The 26,097-nt window shown below is 39.0% G+C and overlaps 1 protein-coding gene across 8 annotated transcripts in view; it reads left to right on the top strand.

The window, feature by feature from the left end:
* Positions 1-7,970: 7,970 nt before the first annotated feature.
* The window catches only part of CHL1 (cell adhesion molecule L1 like), a 205,695-nt gene continuing 187,568 nt past the window's right edge, over positions 7,971-26,097 (top strand). For 2 of the 8 annotated variants that reach the window (XM_087923693.1, XM_087923696.1), the window contains exon 1: positions 8,761-8,927. The gene's annotated coding sequence lies outside the window, so the exon portion shown is untranslated. Of the gene's footprint in view, positions 8,132-8,760; positions 8,928-9,568; positions 9,682-26,097 lie in introns of those variants that run through there. The other 6 variants (XM_087923697.1, XM_087923699.1, XM_087923698.1 and 3 more) reach the window with 6 other exon arrangements.

Genomic DNA, 26,097 nt, shown 5'->3' on the forward strand with positions numbered 1-26,097 from the left:
GTTGAGCATGCAGCATCCACTTAACAATTATAGTGATTTGCTTAACAACCAGGCAAGAAAGGCTATTAAATGGGCCTGCCTTGCTGAGCAATAGAAATTTGGAACTGTAAATATAATTCAAAGACTACCTGTAACCTGGTAGGCTAGTCTAGCCTAGCCCTTATTAGATGAACAATGAAGGCTGAGAAAATATATTTAGGTACTATGGCAGGCTTATAAAGATTAGAATCATACAGTCAATAGTTTTCTGTATAAGACTATATGGAAGTAAAGGTTGGAGATATGTGGAAGCAGGATAGACAGTATGGCATTTTTGAACTTAAGTTGAACTTAAGTTAATACACTTTATAATGCTTTGGTAAAACCACACTTGGAATACTGCATCCAGTTTTGGTAACCACAAAGTGAAAAAAAAGATGTTGAGACTCTAGAAAGAGTGCAGAGAAGAGCAACAAAGATGATTGGGGGACTGGAGGCTAAAACATATAAAGAATGGTTGCTGGAATTGGGTGTGTCTAATTTAATGAAAAGAAGAACTAGGGGTAACATGTTAGCAATGTTCGAATATCTTAGGGGTTGCCACAAAGAATAAGGAGTCAAGTTATTCTCCAAAGCACCTGAGGGCAAGACAAGAAGCAATGGATGAAACTAATCAAGGAGAGAAGCAACCTAGAACTAAGAAAAAAAATTCCTGATAGTTAGAACTATTAATCAATGGAAGATCTAGAAGATCCCTTCTAGAAGGGATCTAGAAGACCTCTAAGTTCCCTTCTGACTGTTCTGTTCTGTTCTATTCTAAATTTTGATGTTGGACAAGACTACTAAGAATACCAAGAAGATAAACAATAGTCCAACGTATCAATTTACAGGCATAAATGACCAGACACAAATTATCCTGTTGTAGACCCATTATGTTAAGGCCCAGCCTCTAATGCTGGGAAAACTGGAAGAAAAAGGAGAAGAGGATGGCCAGCAGAAAGGTGGGATGAACTCAGTTACAGTAGTGATGAGTGTATTGTTGGAAGATATGAAATATCAAATTAGAGATGGTAAACAAAATCTATTAATATGGTCATTAAAAATTAACACCAATCTAATACCATATAATCAGAAAATTCAAGAAGATACTATATTTATGTATATTTTGAAACAGCATGTAGATATAATATTGACCTGATATGTACCTACATTATGTAATTTATATTGTGTTTTAATCCTTTGTACTAGTAGTATTTAAATAAAAAATAAGAAGTAGGCATTACATTCAAGCTAGAATTGAGAAACTCTTCCAATATGATTTGAAAATTATTTTGAATATCTTTAAAGACATTATTGAAAAATGATATTAAATGTTTAGATTACCATTTATTGTTCAAGGTACTATGGGAAACCATATTTTATGGCCATTTTAAATACTCAGTAGTTCTTCACTTTAGCAAAATGTCATTTAATAAAAATAAATAAATAAGCATACCAGATTAAGGTCTTGAAATGAAAAGACAAGAGAAGGCAACACAATGCAGGACAACACACACACACACACACACACACACACAGAGAGAGAGAGAGAGAGAGAGAGAGAGAGAGAGAGAGAGAGAGAGCCTATGGATTAAGTAGTGATTCTCAACCATATTTACAGGGAATTAGAATATTCCCAAAAACTTTAATCAAAGCTTTAAAACTTTCTGTAACTAATAAACATAATAGCAAAATGTCTGTGAAATATAAAACATCCTTGGGAAAAGTGGCATCTTTAGATTTGTATCATGATGGCATCATGGTTATCTCTTAACCCAGAGTGATTGATGGGGCTTACAATATGAAAGTTAACAGATAACAGATAATCAGAGTTGGAAGGGACCTTGTAGGTCATCTAATCCAACCCCCTGCTCAAGCAGGAGACCCTACACCATTTCTGACAGATGGGAGTTCAATCTCTTCTTGAAAGTCTCAAGTGATGAAATTCCTACAACTTCTGAAGGCAAGCTATTCCACTGGTTGGTTGTTCTCACTGTCAGAAAGTTTCTCCTTATTTCCAGGTTAAATATCTCCTTGCTCAGTTTCCATCCATTATTACTTGTCTGGTATTCGGGTGCTTTAGAAAATGGCTTGACCCCTTCCTCTGCAGACCCTCAAAATTGGAATACTACTATCATGTCTCCCCTGGTCCTTCTCTTCAGTAAACTAGCCATGCCCAGTTCCAGTAACCGTTCTTCATATGTTTTAGTCCCCAGTCCCCTAATCATCCTGCTTATTCTTCTCTATACTTTTTCTAGAGTCTCAATATCATTTTTATAGTGTGGTGACCAAAACTGGATGCAGTATTCTAGCTGTGGTCTTACTAAGGCTTTATAGAGTGGTATTAGTACCTCACTTGATCTTGATTGTATCCATCTGTTAATGCAACTTAAGATTGTATTAGCATTTTTGGTTGCTGCTGCACACTGTGGCACTCCAAGATTCCTCTCACACACTAAGATTCCAAGATCCCTCCCACAGTTATTGCTATTGAGCCTGGTTTCACCTAGTCTATTTGTGTACTTTTGGTTTTTCTTGCCTAAGTGTAGGACTTTATTTTTCTCTGCATTGAATTTCATTTTGTTAGGTATGGCCTAGTGTTCTAGTCTGTCAAGATTCATCTTCTTGGGTGTTAGCTATTCCTGCTACCTTAGTATCATCTGCAATTTTGGTAAGTTCCCCTTCTATTCCCTCATCTATGTCATTAATGAAGATATTGAAGAGTACTGGGCCTAAGATGGAACCTTGTGGCACCCCACTATTTACTTCCCTCCATATAGACTTAGACCCATTAAGGACTACTCATTGAGTACGGTTTGTCAGCTGAAAGAGTCTAGAACAATTTAAAGTGGGATATGAATTACTAATAGCCTTTCTGTGCTACCCCATGATTGGAGAAAAGAGCTAGTTTTGAAGCATGAAGCCTTTTCTTATATAGGACCCAGTTTTTGAAATGCCTCGCCTGAACTTGGATATTTTGAATTGGCATTTTCAAATATAATTACTGAGATTTTCTAAATGCTGGATTCAGAATCAGTGCTAGGCATAGATCAAAAGGAAAACAACTGGGCTTTTATTTCACCTTTAGGAAAATTCTTCCATCCATGAAGGCACCACTGGTTCAACTTCTCTCAAGTAATTTCTACTTTCTCCAGGATCAGCAAAAGTAACAGATCCTGTTGCTAAATTTTTTATTCCCTTCCATCTGCCACCAGTCTATTTGTCTCTCTTTTCCTCTTTTCCATTTTGAACTAGATGAACACTCAGAGGAAGAGACAGCAGGAAACTATTTATATCAATCCTACTTCACATATATATTCAGAACGCATGACTTGCAGTTTCTATCCGGAATGAATTCTGAGCTGGGCAAAACTCCTATTGGGAAGGAAAGAGTAAAGTATAAATTGGTTAGCTTTTAAAAATAAAACCTAATACTATTTATTTATTTCATTTTCAAATTTATATAGCCACCCATCTCATAAGATACAATAATCCATATATAATAAAAAGTGGACAGTAGACTATAAAAAGTAGACTATAAAAAGAGATATAATGAAAAGCTACCTCATCAATAGATACTACAGTGCACTAATCAAGTATCAATGCAGTGATAGATGCTTTCACTGCCTACCATTGTCAGCTACTGCTACCATTTCTGGCTTTTACAAGCTGTCATGGCAATATGCTCATCACTCCCAAGGGTCTGCTGAATCATGGCACTGCTGGTGTAATTTCATCTGATTCCCTGATGAATAGATTTGCAATATATAACTGTGATGGTTTTATAGAAGACTCTGTTCTTCAATCTTCTTAACAATGATAGTAATAGTTATATCAAAACTTGAAATGGAAATGGTGAGCGAAGGAGTCTTAAAATGATTAACAGAATCAATTTTCAGTGATCATTACAATTAGATCACCACTGGTTACCTTGATCACAAGACCTTGAATGGGGTGATCCTAGGGTGAAAAATCTTCATTTTACTACCTGTTCTATCTTCTCTCTCTCTCTCTCTCTCTCTCTCTCTCTCTCTCTCCTTCCTTCCTTCCTTCCTTCCTTCCTTCCTTCCTTCCTTCCTTCCTTCCTTCCGCAGTTGTATGTCAATAACAGCCATTTTCCAGTACAAGCATAATAATTGTTGTCTTTTGTGAAAAACAGTTGGCTTCTTATGGTTCTTTCACTCTTCAACCTTGAGAAACAACAACATCATATTCAAGAAATTGTATCATTATTCACTTCAACTGCCCTATCTTTGAACCAAAAAAATAATAATGATCTGCCTATATAAAATTGCTTTGAAAATCCCTCAGGATATGACCAATTTCACTGCAAATTTCATAATGTTCTCCCAAGTGTTTTTCCCATGTTAGCTAATGAGAAGTTTTGCTTCGTTTTAGTCTAGGAAGCAAGGCAGGAATCAACATAATAACCCAGGAAAATTCTATAACCTAGTTCTCCGAATTGATCAAATGGTGTCTGAAGTCTGAATTTTACCAAACTGCTACTCCTAATGCAGAATTGGTCAATTAAGAAGCTACAATATCACTTACATTCTAATTTTACCTGGCCTACCATGATACCTCCCAGTGATCAGCCTATTGTGGGAAAAGGTGTGGTGCCCAGAATTCTGCTGTGTATCCCATTAGCAGCTTCCAATTAAGCAGCAGGGGGAAGTCCAACTTACAGTTCAGTCTCCTATTTGCTGCTGGTCAGATTATAGAACAGAGATAATGACACATGTTTGGGGAGTGTTGTGTCTGAATATGTGAAGAAATCAATCCTAAAATTATCATAACCCCCACTCTGCCTCATCTCTCAGTCGTGGCCAAGACCTCTGTCGCTGCTAGGATGTGCCTCCAGATTTCTTTGATATCCTTCAAAGGAAAACATGTTTTTCTAGGAAAAAATATGCCTATTACCACAACAAGATTACAGAAGGGGCAATGGGATTTCCACTTTCCATTTGTAACAATCTGGTTCTTCGCGGGTTTGCCACAACAGTTGTAGTAGCACCCTGCTAACTGCAAGGCAGTTTTGTGGCAATTTACATGGCAACACATCTGTCTTTACATGAGGGATATTTTCCTCTCTGCTTTTCAACAGCCCTTTGGAATTTTCTGCATTTTGTGTACCTTCGTTTTTGAACAGCTTTACTTGGGGCTGTCAAAATAATGTACAGGGGTTCTAGGAAAGGAGTTCAAAGGGACATGTTAACATAGCCTATATTGATAGCTTACAGAATTACAGAATTTTATAATGGTTTGGGATGTCTGAGCTTCATTGAAGCCATAGTGGCAATCAAATATATGACATGGTGGTATTCCAATATTTGAGGGGCTGCCATAAAGAAGAGGGTAAGTTATTCTCCAAAGCATCAGAGGGCAGGACAAGAAGCAATGGATGGAAATTAAACAAGGAGAGAAGCAACCTGGAATTAAGGAGAAACTTCCGAACAGTGAGAACAATTAACCAGTGGAATGTCTTGCCTTCAGAAGTTGTAGGTGTTTCATCACTGGAGGTTTTTAAGAAGAGACTGGACAGCCACCTGTCTGAAATGATATAGGATCTCCTGCTTGAACAGGAGGCTGGACTAGAAAGCCTTCAGGGTCCCTTCCAGCCCTATTCTATGTTATGTTAAATGTAATGAGCTTTTATGACTTCATGGAATAATAAGACTTCCTATGAACCCTATGACAATTCTTCAAAACCTACAAAAATGACCGATGCACAGTTATGATCACTTGGAAACTTCTCTTTTAAGTAGCTGACAATAAACATGGTACATGATGGAAACAAATTAGCAAACTTTGAAACCTCTGCCAATGGGAATTTGGAAGGACGATCCTGGTCATCCGAAGATGATATTTACAGGATATAAGCATGCTGTCTCACTTGGCTTAATGCTTTCTATTGGCCATTCAAGAAAAACCAGTAAATTCTAGAATTAAACTCACCAATCCAAATGCTATTTAATTAATTCAGACTAGAAACTCTACATTTATTTCCCTTCAGTTGTTTAAAAGAGTTGCTTAATGTTTCCTAAGAAAAAGAGGGCCCCAGGTTAAATATTTCTCATATATATATATATTTTTTTCTGAGGTTCTCGCGGGTATTTGTATGTGGATCTTTGGTTGTTCGGGTTTTCTCCCGCGTAAGATTCGAAGTATCTAGGCAACGTTTCGATGAAGTCTCATTCATCATCTTCAGGCTTCTGTCTCCGGCTCTGTGCTTCTCAGAGTGATGTGAGATTGCAGCTGCTTCTTCCTTTTAACTGCTAGTGGGGGTGGGACTTGATTGGGTGGGGGCTTGGCTGTGTTCTGATTGGGTGGGGGTGTGTTCTCATTGGTAGGGGGTTTGGCTGTGTTCTGATTGGTTGGGGGGTTGGCCGTGTTCTGATTGGTTGGAGGCATGTTCTGTTCAGGTGGGGGCTTGGTTGTGCTCAGGTAAGTCTTAGTTGCTGGGGGATTTGAGTTGGTGAGCTGTGATCTTGCTGTTTGGCTTCGAGTTCGTGGTCGTGCTGCATCTTCATAGTGGGTGTCGGTTTGCTTCATGTATGGCTCGGAGGGGTTTGAAGTGGGTAGTGATGCAGCTGCAGTGCAGCTTCTGGTCCATGGTCGTGTCTCATCTTCTGAGTGGGTGTGAGTCTGTTTTCTACATGGAAGTGTGGTGGTGGCATGTTGTGTGGCTCTCATGGGTGTGGGTCTGGTGTCCTTCTTCATGTTAGGTACTCGTCTGTTCATGAGGGCGGGATTCCAAATGGCTGGAAGGCGGGAGGTGTCATCTCGTTTGTTCATGCTGTGTGGGCGTTTTTCTATCTCTATGGCTTCTCTGATTATTCTGCTGTTGAAGTGTTCGGTTTTGGTGATAGTTCTGGTATTTTTAAAATCAATTTCATGTCCTGTGGCTTTGAGGTGTTGGACCAGGGAAGAGGTCATTTCTTCTTTTTTGATTGAGTTCTTATAAGAACTCAATAAATTATAATTATAATTATTATTATTATTATAATTATTATTATTATTATTATTATTATTATTATTATTATTATTATTATTATTATTATTATTATTATTATTATAAGGACTAGCCTACTGCTGTGCCAGAATGGTTTTTTCTTCATCCAGATTGGTCAGGAGTCTTGGTCTGAGTCAGAGAAGCCATAGAGATTGAAAAAAGATCTGAAAGCATGAATAGAAGAGATGATTCCACCAGACCGTCAATTATTTGGAAGCCTGCACTCACAAACAAAAAAATCTCCACACCACTAGCCAGGCAAACACCTGGGCAAAAACAGATCCCCACTGATACCTCCAGCTCAAAGACACTCCAACCAGGCACCCAGATGAAACATAGCTTCCTAATAAATGATAGCCGTCTATTTACTCGGAGCCAAGCTGCACTAAAAGCCTCCAATACAGGAACACAATGTTGCCAGCCAATCAAGACACAAAAAAAGCCACAAAACAGACAGAAGATATTAGAAACACCAATCAAGCAGAACACAGCAAACTCCAAGACCAATAAACACAGACCAAGACTCCCAACCAATCAGGATGAAGAAAAAACCATTTTGGCACAGCAGTAGGCTAGTCCCAAATTTAAAACTGAAAAAACTGTAAAAGTCTGACTCACAGACGAACACAATACAGAAGCCTGATGATGGCAGATAAGATTCTGCTGAAAGTTGCTTCTCCATTTCCCATTCTTTCATAATGTCTCTTCTACCCAATTCTAGTGAACTTCCTAAATAACCCTTCCTTCTGTCTCTGTTCCTCAAGTGTGCTCAGCTGGCAGGGTGTGGCAGATACCTGAACATAGTATGAAGCATGAGAACATGTCAGGACTGGACTTTTTGCAGTACATTTGGTTTAGGGCAGCTGGGGGAGGGAGAAGGAAGGCTGGCATTTCATGATTTCCATCACAAATAGCTTGAAAAAAAGAGGGAAAGGGTGTGTATTGGTTTGTGTGACTGGAAACCAGCTGTGCAAAAGGAAGCATCTCTGCACCTTTGATTCCTGGCCTTCTCTAAGCTGGCTTTTCATTTTCGGCACTGCTACAACAAACAGCTGTTCTGGAGGCGCACAATTCCCCTGCTCCCCCCCTCCCCACTTCAAGGTATGCCACTCTCCCTAAGGAGGTTCTTGTTGCTGTTGGTAACGCCCGGTGGGTTTGGTGCGGCTAGGATATTTCTGCCTGGGTGTGCACGTGTGAAAGGAAAGGCCTTCTTTTTACAGAATATTCACCCAATTCTCGACTGAGAAAGATGCGGCCTGTGTGTGACTTTTCTCTCCCTCCCCTATGCTGTTGGTTCTGCCTCTTGTTTGCCAACCACACACCCCACACCCCCTCCATCCCCCCCCCCAAAAAAAACCCCTCTAGCCTCAAATCTCTTATCCCCTCTCTGGGTCTTAACCCTTCGGAGTTCAGAAAATGGTCCTTAGGAAGGAGGAGAACGGGAGAGAATTGGGAAGGTTTCTCTCCCTCTCCTTTGATTCTTGGGGAACCTTTGGAAGGAGATCCTAGCTAGGTGTTTCTGATCCGGTAGATAGGTAAGTAGGTAGGTAGGTAGGTAAGCGTGTATGTGTGCGTATGTCTCAGCCTCTCGCTTTCTCCCCGTTGCATTTTTCTTTGAGAAAGCAACCACTCTGCGTGCGTGTGTGTGTCTGTGCGTGCGCGGGTGTATAAAGAGATTGACACCTGGATGAACTGGAAAGTCGGCAGGATATAAAGCCCTCTTCTCTCCACCCACCCATCGCTAGCCCGCGCGTCTACAGCTCTCAGGTGTCTGCCAGCTTCTAACCGGGGAAGAGCCTCCGAAGCGGCTCAGGCCAGGTCAGCCTGGGGGCTTAACAGACAAGTCGCCCGGGTCTGGAGGGGGATACGCCCCCACCAGCCCTTCTCCAATTTCCAGGTAAGCGTCCGGAGACGCCCTTTTCCAGGTAGCCAGGCTTCAAGCAAGTTCCTAGTATAGCAGAAGGCCGAGGGAAGGGGAAGCGAGGGAGAATTCCCAGGGAATTCAGCTCATTCCCCGCTTTCGGTGTCTCTCCAACCTCGCAGAGGCGGAGGGATGGCGGCGGGGGTGGGGGGGAGTGGGTTGGGTGCAAAGAAGGGAGGGAGAGGAGGAGGCTGTCTTTTTTTCCCCCCCTTCCCAGAGCACCCAGCAGCAGGCACAGCAGCAACAGCAGTTTGTGTATGTATGTGTGTGCGTGTATGCCTGCGCGTGTGCCCTATGTAGCTGAGAAAGATTTGGGGAGGTTTAGGGGCTCGTTGCCATGACTCCCTTGAAGCTCCGCCGAAGGAGATATTGATGCCAGTCACGGAGGGACCTTCCTCTTTTCCCCAGGCTTGAGATTTTTCATCCCCTTCTCCCTCTCTCTTTCTCCTCCCTTTTGCCATCCTCTTCTATTCCTAGCTCCCTCCCCTCTCGCGGGGGGGGGGGAAGCAAAAGTGATTAATTTAGCAAGCTGGGACGGGCTCCCGAGCGCTCTTGCCCTGAGCCGAATTCCGTTGCAAACTCCAACCGCTTCCTTGAGGCACCACACACACACACACACACGAGAGAGAGAGAGAGAGAGAGAGAGACGCTGGCACCCCTCTCCCGCGCGTGCCCCTCAACCCGGCAGCGTTGCGAACAGCTCCCTTCAACACACCCCTCAAGTAGCAAGGTAAGATGGAGAAGGGAGGAAGGGGGAGGAGGTGCCCCTTTTCGCACCTGGATGGAGGTGAAATCTACAATCTACTACAAGGAGCGTTTTGGGGTACAAGGGGGGCAGATTTGGTGGTCCCAAGGGCTGAGAGATGCGGTGAAGAAGAAAATGTAACAAAATTGGACAGGACCTTTTCCCTAACAAAAGGCGCCTGTGTAAACTGGAGAAAAACCTAAGATTCTCCTGATAATCCACCTGCTGAGCTGGAAGGAAATCCCTGTGGACCCAACACTACCACCCCGCCCCCAGTGAGAAAGCTTCCTCGCCACAGAGCCCGTTGTTTCCTCCCTATCGCAGCTCCCGATCCTTCTGAGCCCCCAAAAGTAGCGAGGGAACTCGCTTCCCCTCACCCCAACCGTGCACGGGAATGCGCTTGGGAATCTTTTGTGGTGATGGGGTGTGTTTGTGTGTGTGGTGTTTCCCCGCGCGCGACCGAAGGGATCCACGACAGAGCAACAGCAAAACAATATACGCCAGTTCGGATGTTAGGGAGAGTTGACACCTCAAATTCAAGGAAATATTGTTTGTACTTCCTTCTGTTTTAAGTTGCCGCCTATTCGAATGCTTTTTTATGATATAATCTAGCGGAGATCGGTGGATTATACGGTCTCAGAAGTGTTTGGGGAGGGAAGTGGGGGAACAAATCAGTGTGACATTGTTGTCTGGTTAAAGTTTATTTGTCACAGTCTTTTGAAAGTATTGGGTGGGTGTCTTTCTGAGCCTGAGGAATTACAAGGAACTAGTGTGAGTCTTTGAGGAGAATTTGCAATGCTGAATTTGAGGATTATTGATTATCTAATCCCCCCCCCCCCCTTCTAATAGCATTGTTAGTTGGATTTAATCAAGTTTACAAAAATTGAATTTGATTTCTAATGGAGAAAAGGGCTTACTTATGATTTTAAAACCCACGTTTTTATTATAGATGGATAAATGATGAATTGTAGAAAAACAAATATCAATTATTTAAGAACATGCAATTTGGAATAAATGAAGGGTAAATTAGATGCTGTGTTATGGAACTGGCATGAATAAGGGACATACCAAATTCCCATTAATGTTGAGGTAGTTTAAAGCATATCATGATCACAACACAAATTTAAATAGTTCCTCCTAGATGTCTATGGAGATTCTCCGTCAACCAGATCGTGGTTGTCCCAAAGATAAGTTTTCAAAAGACAACTGGACTTTCTTGCTTATTTCTTGAAAATGTTTCACTTCTCATCCAAGAAGCTTCTTCAGTTCTACTTCAGTTAGAACTGAAAAAGCTTCTTGGATGAGAAGTGAAATGTCTTCCAGGGGGGGAAATAAGAAAATCCAGTTGCCTTTTGGAAAAGCACCTTTGGGATAGTTCATCCCAATTGTTTCTGTCTTCCTATCTCCCTATTTCATAACAAGGTAACAAAGGCATAAAGAGTTATAATCTCACAGAACTACTCAATGGCCCTCTCCCCAAAACACCTAACTGCCTCTTAGCACATTGATGTTCAAAAGTAGGCTTTTGTAAACCTTTTAGGTTATAAACATTTTAAAGGAAAAATGGGATCATGCATTTAAATGAATTAAATATGATCTATGTCACAGAATTGAACTCCATCAGACTACATATAGATTAAGATTGACTTCAATGGGATTTAAATCTGACAGTATGAAAACAAATGCCCCATTGATGTCCAAAGAACAAAATGCAACTATTCAGTCTTCATATAACTAATCAGAACCTGCCACTGAATCTGTGATATAACAAAGTAGGTAAAGGACTCGGACAGAATGGATTTGGTTATAAAATATAAACTTCATCAGAATAGAACTATTATTTTTAAAATAATTGAATTTGGAGAAAATTGTTAACAAAACTTGATGTGTTGCATTAGATTCAAATGCAGTATATAACATTTGCATTGGAATGAATGCCTTCCTTTTTAAATTTCATGCATTAGGATTGGTATTGAAACTATCTTCTAATTGATGATGCACATCTGTGTGTGTTCAGTCTTCAAAAAGGTTAGAACAGATGTATATGTGCATGCAATATCTCTGTCAGAGCTGAGGGGATTTTCAATAATTACCCTGGAGTGTTCCTAGCTATGCATTTGACTTTTAACATTTTTAGTTGTGCTCTCTATTCCCATTCTTCCCCTCCTCCTCTTTTAATATTTATCAAGCAGTGGCCCTTTTCTGGATTTTTATTTTAAAACTGAGGATTGCCCCTTGGGCAATCAGGTTTCAATATGGACTTAAGCCCAATTCACCTCCCTCCCCCGCTCCCTCCCTCCCTCCCCTCCCATCTATCTATCTATCTATCTATCTATCTATCTATCTATCTATCTATCTATCTATCTATCTATCTATCTATCATCTACCTATCCCAAGAAAATTCTTGGAAGCAATATCTGCCTGCTATATTCTGTTCCACATGAGTTCATTTTTCCGGTATCCCATTCCAGTTAAGCCAAGTTCATAGGCCTTTATGCTGGTTCAAACTGTCCTCAACTCCAGCAGTGCTACATTAGTCTCTTGGGGTGATTTTTAAATATTCTTATGGTTGATATCTACAACATGCAATACACTTCCTATCCTTACTCTGTTGTTAGCCCGTTACCATCAGATATTCTCTCCTCCCACAAATCAGTTTCCTATAGGGTAAACTAAAGGCAAACATCTTTTAAATCTTATAAGGCATGATGGGGTATTTTTTTAGGTGTGTGTGTGTGTGTGTGTGTGTGTGTGTGTGTGTATGTAGAACCTTGGTGGCATAGTGGTTAGAGTGCTGTACTGCAGGCCACTTCTTCTGACTATCATCTGCCTGCAATTTGGCAGTTCAAACCTAACCAGGCTCAAGATTGACTCAGCCTTCCATCCTTCTGAAGTGGGTAAAATGAGGACCCGGATTGTTTGGGGGCAATATGCTGACTCTGTAAACGGCTTAGAGAGGACTGTAGAGCGGTATATAAGTCTAAGTGCTGTTGCTATGTGTTTTGACATGCATGAATCTTCCAGAGCCTTCCCAAATAGGTAGTTATTAAATCTTGGATTATTTTATTTTTTTTAAAAAAAAAATAGGCTTTAGTATTTGGAAAAAAGAAAGAAGTGGCAGAGGAGGGGAGAGAGGATATGGATTCTTAGAATATAATTTCTGCTCAATGGCTTCATTAAAAATTATGGGGTGAATGGATCTATTTTGGATGGAAGAATGTAAATTTTAAATGTTAATGGAAAGTGAAATATTCAGATATTAGCCTTGGATTGTTTTCCACAAAGGTATCTTTGTGTTTTGAATGTGTGTGCTTATTAATACTTTGGGTCTCACAATTACAAATACACAGATGTACCATGAGTCTTGATGGAGCATTTACACTCTCCAGAGGCAGATGAATGGAGCATGTAGAAGATTCCCTTTATAACAGAGGCTGTCAGAGTGATCTGTAAATGCTGTAAAATTAAATAAAGGGATAAATATTGATAAGAGAAAAACTTGTACATCTGTTCACCATTCTATACAGCATCCATTCAATGTTCCAGGCTTTCAACAGACTCCTTAGCATCTGTTATGGAGAAGGCTCCACTAAACTTACTAATGGCATTCAATCTCCAGACCCTTTATTATCTTTTAGTGACTTCATTTGGATGTTAATGACCAAAGCCATCCCTAAAATAAAATTGTAATAATGTCCAGGATGCTGAGCAACAGTACCCAGCATTTCTGAGTAGATTATAGGAGCAGGATTGCTGCAAATCAGTGCCAATAAATCCCATAGAAGCCAAATATTCTAGAAAAAATACCATGATGGATTGTATCAAATTTGCTGGGAAGGGTGTAGCAAAACTAATCAGGATGGAATATTAATTAATCAATTAATCAGAATAGAGCTGGAAGGGACCTTGGAGGTCTTATAGTCCAGTCCCCTGCTCAAGCAGGAGAAACTATACCATCTCAGACTGTCCAGTTTCTCCTTAAAAACATCCAGTGATGGAGTGATGGAGCTGTTCCACTGGTTAAATGTTTTCACTGTTTTAGGAAGTTTCTCTTTAATTCCAGGTTGCTTCTCTCCTTGATTAGTTTCCATCCATTGGATCTTGCCTTCTGGGGCTTTGTGGCAGCTCCTCAAATACTGGAATACTGCTATTGTGTCATCCCTAGTCTTCTTTATACTTTATCTGTTTTTTTTAAGCACAGATCATTGACTACAGTAACCAAGATGGTTTTACATTGCAATGTATGTGTAAATAATCTTCACCCGTAGAATACTGAAATTGGATTTCCAACATTAACCCCAGGATCTTGCTTAAAAATGCTCCTAGTAAAGTTGCTTAGACATTACTCTTGTCTGCCACCGACCCAGACAGTGCCCCTCTGGCAGTTTTTACTAAGCAGGATGAACTGAGCAAAGATCTAGCAAACAAGTGTATGTTCTCATCCCTCCAAACAACTTGTCCAATACTCCACCTCAGGGTGAACAAAATGAAACTCATCCATCAAAACTGGGCAAGCGTCTCCCTCAGTCCCCTCACTAGAATCCACTCTCAATGCAGAACTGTCAAAATGAATGAAAGTAATTTTAGCAGAAAAATGGTTTATAGACTCATCCCACTGAGTTGCCTAATTGAGGGATCCAGTGACCACAATCTCTTTCCTTCTCAAAACAACTCATACAGACATATCTGTGATGGTGGGGGAGGGGGCGGAATCTGGTTGTCATCCTGAAATATATGGGAATATGGGAAAAGTATAGGAGTTGTAGTTCAACAGAGGTCTACCGAACATTAGTCTGGAACCTTTGTATATGTGTGCACATGTACATATACATACAATATTCCCATACACTAACAGCATCGTTGCAGTAAGAACATATGGTGATAAGCTTCCTCCATTGCAGTGGTGGGATTCAAAAAAAAATATTACCGGTGGCTTGGTGGGCATGGCAGAGGAAGGATACTGCATAATCCCCATTCCTTCCCCACTCTGGGGGAAGGATACTGCAAAATCCCCAGTCCCTCCCCACCCCACTAACCTGCTTTCCAGCTCTGTTCTCCTGTGCAGGGCAACGAAACAAGATCCAGCCCATCATCTGGGACTCGGAAGGCAGAGAATAGATGGGGGCAGGACCAGTCAGAGGTGGTATTTGCTGGTTCTCCAAACTACTCAAAATTTCTGCTACCGGTTCTCCAGAACTGGTCAGAACCTGCTGAATACCACCTCTGTTCCATTGTTATAAAAGATTATTTATAAACTGTATTTGAAGCAACAGAGACAAAGAGGAATCTGTGGTCACTACCAATGTAAACATTCATCTTCTCAGAACTATTTATGAGCTCTAAAATTCACCTTTGAAAAGCATTGAAATATTTTTAGCATTCATCATCTTGAAATAGCATGGTCAGTTTGGAAGAAAAATGTTTTGGCTTACTTGTGTGTGTATTCACAAATACTCAGTAACATGTATAGGCTTCATTTTTCAAAGAATAACCTTTGACTGTTGCTGATTGCAGTTACACAATAACAGAACATTTACATGGCTTGTTGTAAAAGGTCTCATTTTTCTATCTGGTTTGCCCCAAATGGGATAGCTTAGGTAAATAGAATGAGGATGACTTTTGCTGCTATTTGCTGCTATCACTTTCTGTTTTCCATCCAGCCAGGGAGATAGAAGCAGGACTAAAATATCCAAATGTCTCCCCTCTTTGTGTGTGTGTTTGTGTGTGTGTGTGTGTGTGTGTGTGTGTGTGTGTGTGTGTAAATAAAAACAAAGAATTTAGGCAAGGCTCTGAACACATCCAAACTGAAACTCAAATTCTATTGCACTCTAGCTCATGGGTGTCAAACTTGATTTCCTTGAGGGCCACATCAGGATTGAGTTTGACCTCAGGGGGAAGGGCTGGGGGGGTGTTGCCAGGGTGGGTGTGGTCAGCTTGACAGCACTTGTTTCAGGGTACCAGTGGTGGCCTGAGTGCTCTGCCAGTGAAAATGGAGCTCATGTGGCCCTCCCAACCTCCATTTTCTCTGGCAGAGGCACTGCTGGCCAGTCCTTCACTGTTTCCAGGGTGGCCCCCCAGGCCAGATCTAAGCACCCTGTGGGCTGGATTCAGCCCACGGGCTTTGAGTTTGACACCCCTGCTCTAGGTGATTATTTGTAGCTCCTAGAAATTTGTATGTAATTAAGGTGCTGCTACCCAGCCTTTTCCTTGGGAGCTCACTTACAAAGCAAAGTGAATCATAATACCAAAGAACATTACATTGTTGGATGGATTCTGTTTATCTTATTACAAAATTGGCTTTAGCTAGTGTAAGTATCAATCCCACTAGATAGAACAGACCAGGAAATCAAGTTATCAGAAAGTTAGAACTACCTTTTGCCAATTGGCTATAATAACAGAATCAGTCAAGTTTGATTAAGCTGTACATCCCTCCCTCCGTCCCCATCTCACCCTTACTTCTATACCCCAGAGCAAGAGTGTCAAACTTGCATCATTGTGGCGGCATCAGGTGACGTATCACGACTGTTTCCCCCTTTGTTAAACCGGGCATGGGCATGGCCAGCATGTGCCACAAGTTTGACAGCCCTGCCCCAGAGAATCAGGAAGGTATCTATCTGAATTATTTCTGATTACTATCCTGTCTCTCAGAGCTTAAAAAAAGTTGCAGTCCTCTTTGCCCGGGTAACAGTATATTCGTGTATATTTCCTTACTCTCCACAGTAAGTAAAAAAAAAAGAATAAAATAGAAATTATTTTATGTTTCACTCAGATTTAGTTCTAACATGTAGACATTTCAATGCAGTTCAACTTCCTTAGGAGTAAGACATTTATCACCCCATAAATTCCATAAATCCAGTATAAATTCAATTACCTCTGTCCAGCTCAAAGCTTTGCATCCCCATAGCTCTTCAACAGCTACTGTTTCATTGCCTTACATATTAGCAATGCAAAAAAGGCACCCAAACATTTAAGAATTGGAGGGAGACGTAATAGGACCAACAACTACAAGAGAATTCTTAAGGAAGGCTTAAATGTCACACCAGTCCAGATGAATATTAGCTTCTATTCCATCTGTAGAGTAGGAGTATTAAAATAGTAAAACAATAGAATAAAATTGAGAGTAGCCTTTCAGAGTGAGATGGGCAACATATAAATTAAAAAAAATAAATAAAATAAAAAAAACTAAAATAATAAATACAGTAGCAAAAACATAATAAAAACCATGGACAGAAATTTGAATTTGTGAAGTTTTTACAGCTATTCCTAAAACTCAACAAGGTGAGAAATAAATTGATCTCTGGCAGTGAGCTGTTCCAAATGAGACCCTTGCTCAAGCAGGAGATCCTATATCATTTCAGACAAGTGACAATCCAAATTCTTCTTAAGAATCTCCAATGATGAAGCACCCACAACTTCTGAAGCCAAGTCTTATGAAAAGACTTAACTCATTGGAATCTAGATTACACTCCTTTATGAGGTGGGACCCAGGGGAAGTTTTCTTAAGAGTTGGCTCCTATAAATATACAGGTCCCAAGGCATGTAGTGATTGTAACAATGATAGTTTGAATAGCCCTTGATTTCTCTCAGTATTTTTTTGTATCTGCCATACAGAAACCGAAGCTCAGAAAAACATATCCAGGCAGAGGGTGAATCCCGGCACTATCAGTTAGTGAGAAGCTACATACAGGATTCTCACTAGCAATGTTTGTCCAAAGCATTGGACTGTGAAATGGTCAGCCACAATTTACTCGCAACATTTTTAATAGACTGTAGTCATGTGCAATACAAACCCATAAGACTGAATTAATTGAATATATCACAATAAGCTGAATTATTATGTGGATAACTCCCTCCTACAGATTCGGCCACTGAAGTGTCAAAATCAGGGTTTTTCCCCTCAATTCTAAAAGTTTCAAATTTGAAATCTTTTTCACAAGTTTCATTACCAAGCCACATATCCTCCTGACACTAGCCTAGTGTATCTGATTTTTGTTTCCTAAATTATTATAATTTCATTTTTTTTAATTTATAATAAATAAATATAATTTATTTCTGTTACTTTTAATCATCCTCTCTAATCTCAAAACATTGTTTTCAGTATTATTTCTTTCCACTAATGTTGTGTTATCTGTAAATCAGATAAACATTACTTCCGTCTTTTTATCAATGTCATTAATGAAAATGTAATGCACAGAAATCAGGACTAAATTTTCTACCATATTAAAGTTTGATTATGAATGACTATATAGGTCTATTCTACATTACCATCAAGAAATAATCACTGGCATATGACATAATAGGTTGAAAATAAAATCGAGTTATTAAAAATGTGATGCATCTTTTGATTAAGTAGTTTGCATTAAGCTGAAAGGAATTCAATTATTATGGACATTTAGAATGTGTACTTTTATAATTAAACTGAATTAGTAAAAGCCTAACTATATATTCCAGAAGTCCCCAAGATAAATATTCTATAAATAATACATTATTTGCAAGCATTGTATGTTTATTTAGCAGTTTGAATTGCAGCCATTTTGTTTGCTATTGAATGAATCAGCTGCCATTGGCTGGCAGGGAGAAATCAAATCCTAGTTATAAGGAGAATCAAGGACCTTGTGAATAATTTGCATAATGATTCCTTCTTTTTCTTCTATCCTTCTGCCCTGCCATCCCTCTCCTCCATGGGGCAGGACACACTATAACAAAGTAGCACTAATTGCTCTTGTTTATATCACATATGTTACATTGGTGTAATTAACTGTTGCTTTTTCTATTAGCATTGTTTTAAAGAATAGTAGATTAATGTACCATATTCATCAAAAAGCATTTACAAAGTTTATTGAATGTGTTATTGTATACATGAAGTTTTTGAGATTTTCAGAGTAACAAAAATGTATGTGGATTTTTCTACAAGGTGCTTTAGACCTTGATATATGACTTGAATTGATCACCAAGGAGTGACACTGGAACTATTAGTTGCTAAGCAACCTGGTTAATTCTGCAATTTTGTCTTTATTTCTCTAGCAAGTAAGATTTGTGTGTGTGTGTGTGTGTGTGTGTGTGTGTGTGTTTATTAAAAGAATACTTTTTTATCAGAACAAAAGACTCCAGTCATAATAATAACAACAGTGGGATGATATTACCAAAAAGATTTATGTGTCATACATCATAAGATTAAATACTTTTTGTTTCAGACCCAGAACATTCTGAATTTATTATATTTTTTTTATAATTTGCCATAAGTTATAGTTTCATATCTGTTCTTTTTGTATCAGCTGCCTAGAGAAAGACGCATAATAGTGGGAGAAATAGGTCCCTATGGGGGGAATTCATCTACTTAGTGCTTGAAATGTTTTGTTCATGCTGCCTTTATGTATGAGGTCCTGTTAAGTCATGTTGAGTTACATCATGAATAAATGAAACATAGCATGGAGCATGCCATTCAATGATTGCCCAGATTATAACGGCAGCTTGGCACAGCTTGAGTTCACAGGCATTGAAATCTCCACTGGATCGTCTCAACGATTGAAGCTGATTTCATCAATGGCATTCTTTGTCTTGCTTTCCCTGAAGGTGTTAATGATTAGGATTAGTGTAAAATTGCTTAACAGTAATGATATGATACAATGATGGAATTTAAAGAAACTCTTGGGATTTTTAAACAATCTTGCAATATGATTTATTTAGAAATGGAACTACATTATGACAGTGTAAAATAATGACACTGTACTAAATGTGAAATTAACACAGTTCTTTAGTATAGGTGATGAGCTAAATGTTTTAAATAAACATTTTAAAAGTCTACTATTTGCAGCTTCATTTTAAAACTGGCACAGTATGACCTTAAGTAGATCAATGCTGTCCAAACATGTGTACCTCAAGGTCAAAAGTACAGAGGAGGTAACTACAACATGCCGCATAGTCTTTATCCCTTACCTCTCTGAAGCCAAGATTATATAAAGGGATGGTAACATCATGAAATAAGTTTATTTTCAATCATTCACTTTGTATTAAAAATGGAAAAATGGGTTGTAGAAATATTTTAAACAATGAAGGAATGATTGTAAAAATTCTGTGCAATTTGATTGCTTGAAGCAACCAGCAGGTGTAGTTCAGAGGGGGAAAAGGGGCTAACAAACCATGAGTTATATGTTTTGTGAAGAAGAGATGTAATGGGACCTTCAGCTGCAAATAATAGTTCTTCACAGTTCTTCAGTAATGGGATTCTTTAAAAATTATTTATGCATTAAGAGAGAAAGGACATTATATATTTATACTGGAAATACCTTGCACACATCTGGAGTATCATTGAAAAGAATTCTACTTATTTCTGAGTAGACATAGGATTGCAAAAGGAAAGTTTGGAGTGGAATTGATACAAGTTTTTTTTTTAATTCTGCAAAGTTCCCAAAACATTTAGGCAATTCTGTTAAATGGGTGTAGCTTTAAGACAAATAAAAGAAAATGCTTGCAGTTTATTCATTTAAAGTAAGCAGTCCATGGAACCATGTTAGTCAAAAGAGTTTTGCCCTTTATCAGTGGAAATATATAAGATATTAACACTTTGGGAGGCATGTTCTACATCAGGGGTGTCAAACTCGTGGCCTGCAGGCTGGATACGCCACATGCTAGCCATACCAACCCCTAGTTTATCAAAGGGGAAAAAAGCTGTGATACGTCATGTGATGACATGTCATTCCAAGTTTGACACCCCTGTTCTACATTCACAAATCTCTCAATCCCACCCAAAATCATTCTAAGCATGGTAAAGACTCTATTGTTTGTAACCCTTCAAGCATTGCACAAACACTTTTTCTGTCATATTTACTAGGCAGACCTCAACTTGTATGAGCACGTTCGTGATGTTCTGTTTCAAGCAAGAGAGCCATAGAAACTCGCAATTGCAAATGAAACAAACAAAATGTTAAAAAGTTTTGATATTTATGTAGTTATTAACCAAGCACCTCTACATTATATTAAAGTAACCCAAATATCTTTAAAATCCCCAAGGGCATGTCACAACTTTTGAGCACCCCTAATGTTTGGAAATTGAAAGTTGAAAAATTTGACATGCTCTATGTTGCAGTATACGTCATCTATGACTCTGCAATCAGTAGAAGGAATGACCTTGAGGAACAGAGGCAAGAGTAACTACAAAGACAATGATCGGATAAAAGAAATCCAAGTCTGCACCAGAACTGTTATCTGAGAAAGTGTCTCAGACCAAACCCTCCCCAAGTTCTCACAAAGATAAAGGGAAGGGGGGAACAATTCAAACTTGCAAGATTCTGTTACTGCAACCTTATAATAAAAAGAAGTATTAGCCTGCATGACTTAGGCTTTCTAGTAAGAGCTGCCTTTGCAATTGGTGCAAGATGAGGTGGTCTGTGCACAGCACAACATAGCAAGTTACAGGGATCCTGCAACACTTGAAATAAAAATCTATCCTGATTGCCTACTGGACACAAAGCTGCTGATGTTGGCTTTTAAATGGCTCAGGACCTGGTCATGTAATGGATCTGTTCTCCTACGGTCAACATGTCCAGTTATTATTATTTTGCATATGGCAATGGTACAATTAGCCAGGAGACTACAGTGTTAGTACAAAATAGTTATTTGGTTGTCAAAGAGCACTAAGTCCATTTAGTTCACACTTACAACTATCTAGGGTGCACCGGGGAAGAACAAGCTCTGTACCAGAAAGATAATCAGAACCCTGTGGCATCATTTAGGACCTCCTCTCAGTTCAGCATCACTTCCAGGCAGGTCCAGCACTACCAGGGGTTTGACAGCCTGCACAAAACACCACTATGTTTCACACCAAAGTGGTGTAGCATGTAACATGTAGCATGCTTTCAAACTGCTAGGTGAGCAGAAACTGAGTCAAGTGACAGGAGCTCACCTTGCCATGCAGTGCTAGGATTCGAACTGCCAGAGCAAAGACAGCAAACCAACATCTTTAAGCCACTGAGCCACCATAACATGTCCAGTTCCTGACATCAACAGGGAAGCCCTTTCTGAAGGTCACTGGAGGCTTTCTAGAAGAGACTGGACTGCCATCTGTCAGAAATGGTGTAGGGTCTCCTGCTCGGGTGGGGAATTAGTCTAGGTGTCCTACAAGGTCCTTTGCAACTCTGTTAATCTGAATCTAATCTGAAGATTCCTTAATTGCCAGGTTACCTTTCCAGATTACTCCTATATAGCCTCATCCAATTTCCAAAAGGTCTGATTAGCCCCTACTTGAAAACTAGTAAAAATCTATCTCTCTTCACCTAGTTTTTACTCATTACTTGTAGTATTGATTTTAATTTTGCCCTGGCTTTCATTGTATTGTTCTTACCCTTACATTTTAAATCTGGTTTTAAATTGCTGTCGGCCATTTTTTCTGGTTATTTGAAAAGAAAAACAAGATGTAAAATTATTTCTTTTTTAAAAAATAGACATCCCGTATTAATTTAACAGCCTGTTTAGTCTGCATTTGTTACCATAGAAACCAACTAAATGCAAAATAGGCACCACCAAAATAGAGTTGAAAAATACTCTGATGTCCATATTCTCAATAATTGACAGTAAGAGCCATTTAACATTTGATAATATAATAAAATATATTCATGAATAGCCTCTGTAAATTTATCCAGTCCTCTTTTAAAGCCATGTAACTTTAAATTGGTTTATTGATGGCTATTGCTACATCTATAGTGGAATCATGCTTACATAACAATTTTTCTTGCCATAAATAATATGACTTTCAATAAATATGTTGGTTAGTTTTGATATAATCATTGGCAGCAATTAGTACTTCCCAGATAGCTATCATTTTCCAACCCATAGCAACCAGCCAGAGTTATTTCTACCATTAAGCCTCACTGGCCAAATAAGTAGGCTATGCTGATGTACTTGCAGTTGCCTGCCCAGCTATTTAGTCTCTGATTTCACAATCAATCTTATTCCTGAAGCCTGTTTTCTTGCAAAATGCCACTCCCATCCTCAAACATAGACTGCCTGAAAAAATTTGCCAATGAGAACTTAAAAGCTAAACTATTATCACCTGGGATGAATACTTTTTAAGAGCAATGATACATAGAAATCTTTGCGATTGTGAAGTCAAAATATAACTAAGTCTAACTAACTCAGCATATTTGCATATTGTAATGCAAATAATAGGGGAGCGTGGTAGCCTAGCAGTTAAGATGTGGTGCTTGTTGACAGAGAAGTGGGTAGTTTGAAATTCAAGTCTCATGTGACATGGTGAGCTCCTTTTCTGTCCATCTCCTGCTATCCTAGCAGTTGGAAAGCATGCAGATGCAAGTAGATAAACAGGTACCACTTAGAGCAGGGGTATCAAACTCAAGGCCCACAGGGGGCTTAGATCTGGCCTATGGGGCCACTCTGGAAACAGTGAAGGACTGGCCTGTAGTGCCTCTCCCAGCGAAAACGGAGCTCAGGAGGGCCTCTCCCAGGCTCTGTTTTTGGCCATGATGGCCTCTTGCAGCCTCTTGCAGTGGTCTGAGGGAAGTCCTGCCTTAGTGCTTGACCACTACAAGTGCCCTGACATGAATGATGTTGAGCTGGTCACACTTACCTCAGCCACGCACACCCTGGCCCCCTGAGGTCAAACACAACCCTGATGCAGCCCTCAATGAAATAAAATTTGACACCCCTTAGAGGGAAATAAACAGTGTTCCATGCACTCAGTGTATAATCATGATAGCCACAAGACCTGCAGAAGTGTCTTCTGACAATACTATCTCACTTGCCTACAAAACAGAGATGATGAACACCCCTAGAGTCAATCACAAGTGAGCAGGGGAAACCTTTACCTTTTTTAAAGTTCAATATTTTTTATGTTGTCATAGGCACCATTATTACCACCATTATTACAAATAGAAGCATTTCAAGATTATGGATTTCTGTTTTAGGGAAATAACTGTTCTACCCATCAGAGTTTGAAGCTGCATCTCCAATTTTAGCATGGCATTAATGAACAATTTTCCACTTTGTTTGAATTAATTTCAGCTTGTTCTCACTCATTCAATTTATTATTGGGTTTCAGCAAGAATGTGCTATTGATTTGGTGCTTGGAATTTAATGACAAGTATCAATAGAGCTGGGTGGCATCAATATAATGATGACATTCTAAATCTTTAAATGTCCTAAATAATCAGTATTGTGGGGAAATTAAATAGTTTCATAAAGGGCAAAATGGCTCATTATAAGGTACCATCAGTTAATAGATTATGGTTGTTGAACCGTCCCCCAATGCACTTTCTAGAAATGGGCCAGCTGCAATAAACAGAATCATTGAAAATAACTGTTCAAGACAAATTGGTCAATGATATTGAAAGCAGATCTATAATTGGTATTTATCTATCTATGTATTTGCTTATTGTTTTTTAAAGCTTCCTAATTGATTATTTAATTCAAATTTGCAGAACACATTGCTCAAGCCAGAAAGAGGTCATCTACCAATAAAACCAAAACTACTTTAAAATAAGTATCTTGAAAAGACATCTGAGCCTGAGGTCTAGTGTTGAAGATAGCAGACTAAAAAGCAGGAGATCATGAGTCCCATCTTAGCTATGAAAACAGGGTGATTTGGGGCTAGTCGCCCTCTCAAGCTCAACCCACCTCACAGGGCTGCTGTTGTGGGAAAAATAGGAGGAAGGTGTGTTGGATATTGTTTGCTGTCTTGAGGTATTTTAAAAATAATAATAATAAAAGCAGGTTACAAATAAATGAAAACAAACTTGTAAAGATTTGAATCTATTTAGCCAGAAATGGAACACTAGAGTTAAGTCTGTTGTTACAGTGATCTCACAATTGGCATTTAATAATTGCCTCTTTAGGCATGTCACCCCAAGGCAGCATCAAAAACCTACTTAATCAAGAAATTATGGGTGATTTGAATATGCAGAAAGGACAAGGATTGAATAGAGAAACAATTGCCCTGATTCCACCCACTGTGCCCACATACTCAAGATTTATAAGCTGAAGCCAATTCAAATTAGCAGGGCAAACAGGTCCCAGGTTTATATCACCGCAACCTATCCAACACTGGGATGCCAGTTAATTAAGATCTGATTGGTATAATTCATTCAGATTTACATAAATATTCTTAGACTGTGCTATTGACTGTTCCACAATAGAGAAAACAAGACCAGACTAGTTTGTCTGAAGACAGAAAAGTAACTACTCTTTGCTGTCTGTACTGCCATTAAATATTTAATCTGATTTCTCCTGAAATTTCCTCCATTTGTATTCAAGCTATCATTTATTAATAAATCAGGAGCTGATTTAACTCTGAAGAAGTTATGAATGATACAAGATCTAAATTTTCCTATGTGTATTTTTTTTAAAGCCCCTTTACCATTTTTGCAATATTTTCCTCCAGGGTGAAATATATCCTTATCCCTTTCCTGATTTTTAGATATTGCATAAGAGACTGTAAGTGTTAGAGAGAAATTAAGTGTAGTGGATCAATCTCAAAAATTATTCATGCTGCATATCTAAACACTATTTGTTTCAAGAGCTCAATGAGCTGCAAGACACGTGAGAAAAACAGTCATTCTATCATAGAGTTTTTTTAATTAAAAAAATCATGAAACATGCACTAAAATTAGGGGATCAGCATAAAAAATACTGCTGGCATCAGTATTTTTGTAAAAAGGTTACAACTAATAAAGTGTTGGTACATTCTCAGTTTAATCACCTGAAACCTCTTCCTGCATTTTCTATGTATCACGCATGTCTCTGGCTGATTTGAATAAATGTTGCATATTTATAAAACTGAGATCCATTGAACTTCCATGCATCAGCTATATAATGCTGTCATCCAGTATTAATTATTCGTGGAAAGTAATTGAAAAGTCATTCAAGAGCTCTTTTGCTTTTGCAAGTGCTGGCCACACAACAGCCTGTATCTTCTGACTTCCCCACTTGTTAAACAAGGCATTAAAAAAATCTTGAGAAATTGAGAGATTGTCAATTTTTGTGGGATATCCATGTTCAGAAAAAGAATGCTGAAATCTCATGATAAATAATAGAATTAAATTTGTGAAGGGTTGACATTTGCCATCTTGTGAAAAATGGGAGAAATTTTTAAAGCTGTTATTGTACAAGCTTGTATGAATGAATATCCATGGCATAAGGAAGTAGAGTTTGCATTAAACATTGGCAAATATGGTCCATTGAAGATGCATAAACAAAAAAACACAGTAAAGTATCATAAATATTAACAAATCAGAGTCCTTTTCTGGAATATAATTGAACAGTTTATTTGAGCAAAGTAGACTAAGTTAGAGGGACATATATTGCTGTGCATTTGCTTGGAAATTTATAGAAATAATTATTAGTTTTCAAACACAAGCAATCATGTATGTACTTGCTGGTAGATATGCAAGA

This window comes from Pseudonaja textilis, chromosome 2, assembly GCF_049901715.1.
Source record: "Pseudonaja textilis isolate UNSWEBS1 chromosome 2, rPseTex1.2, whole genome shotgun sequence".
Lineage (NCBI taxonomy): Eukaryota > Metazoa > Chordata > Lepidosauria > Squamata > Elapidae > Pseudonaja > Pseudonaja textilis.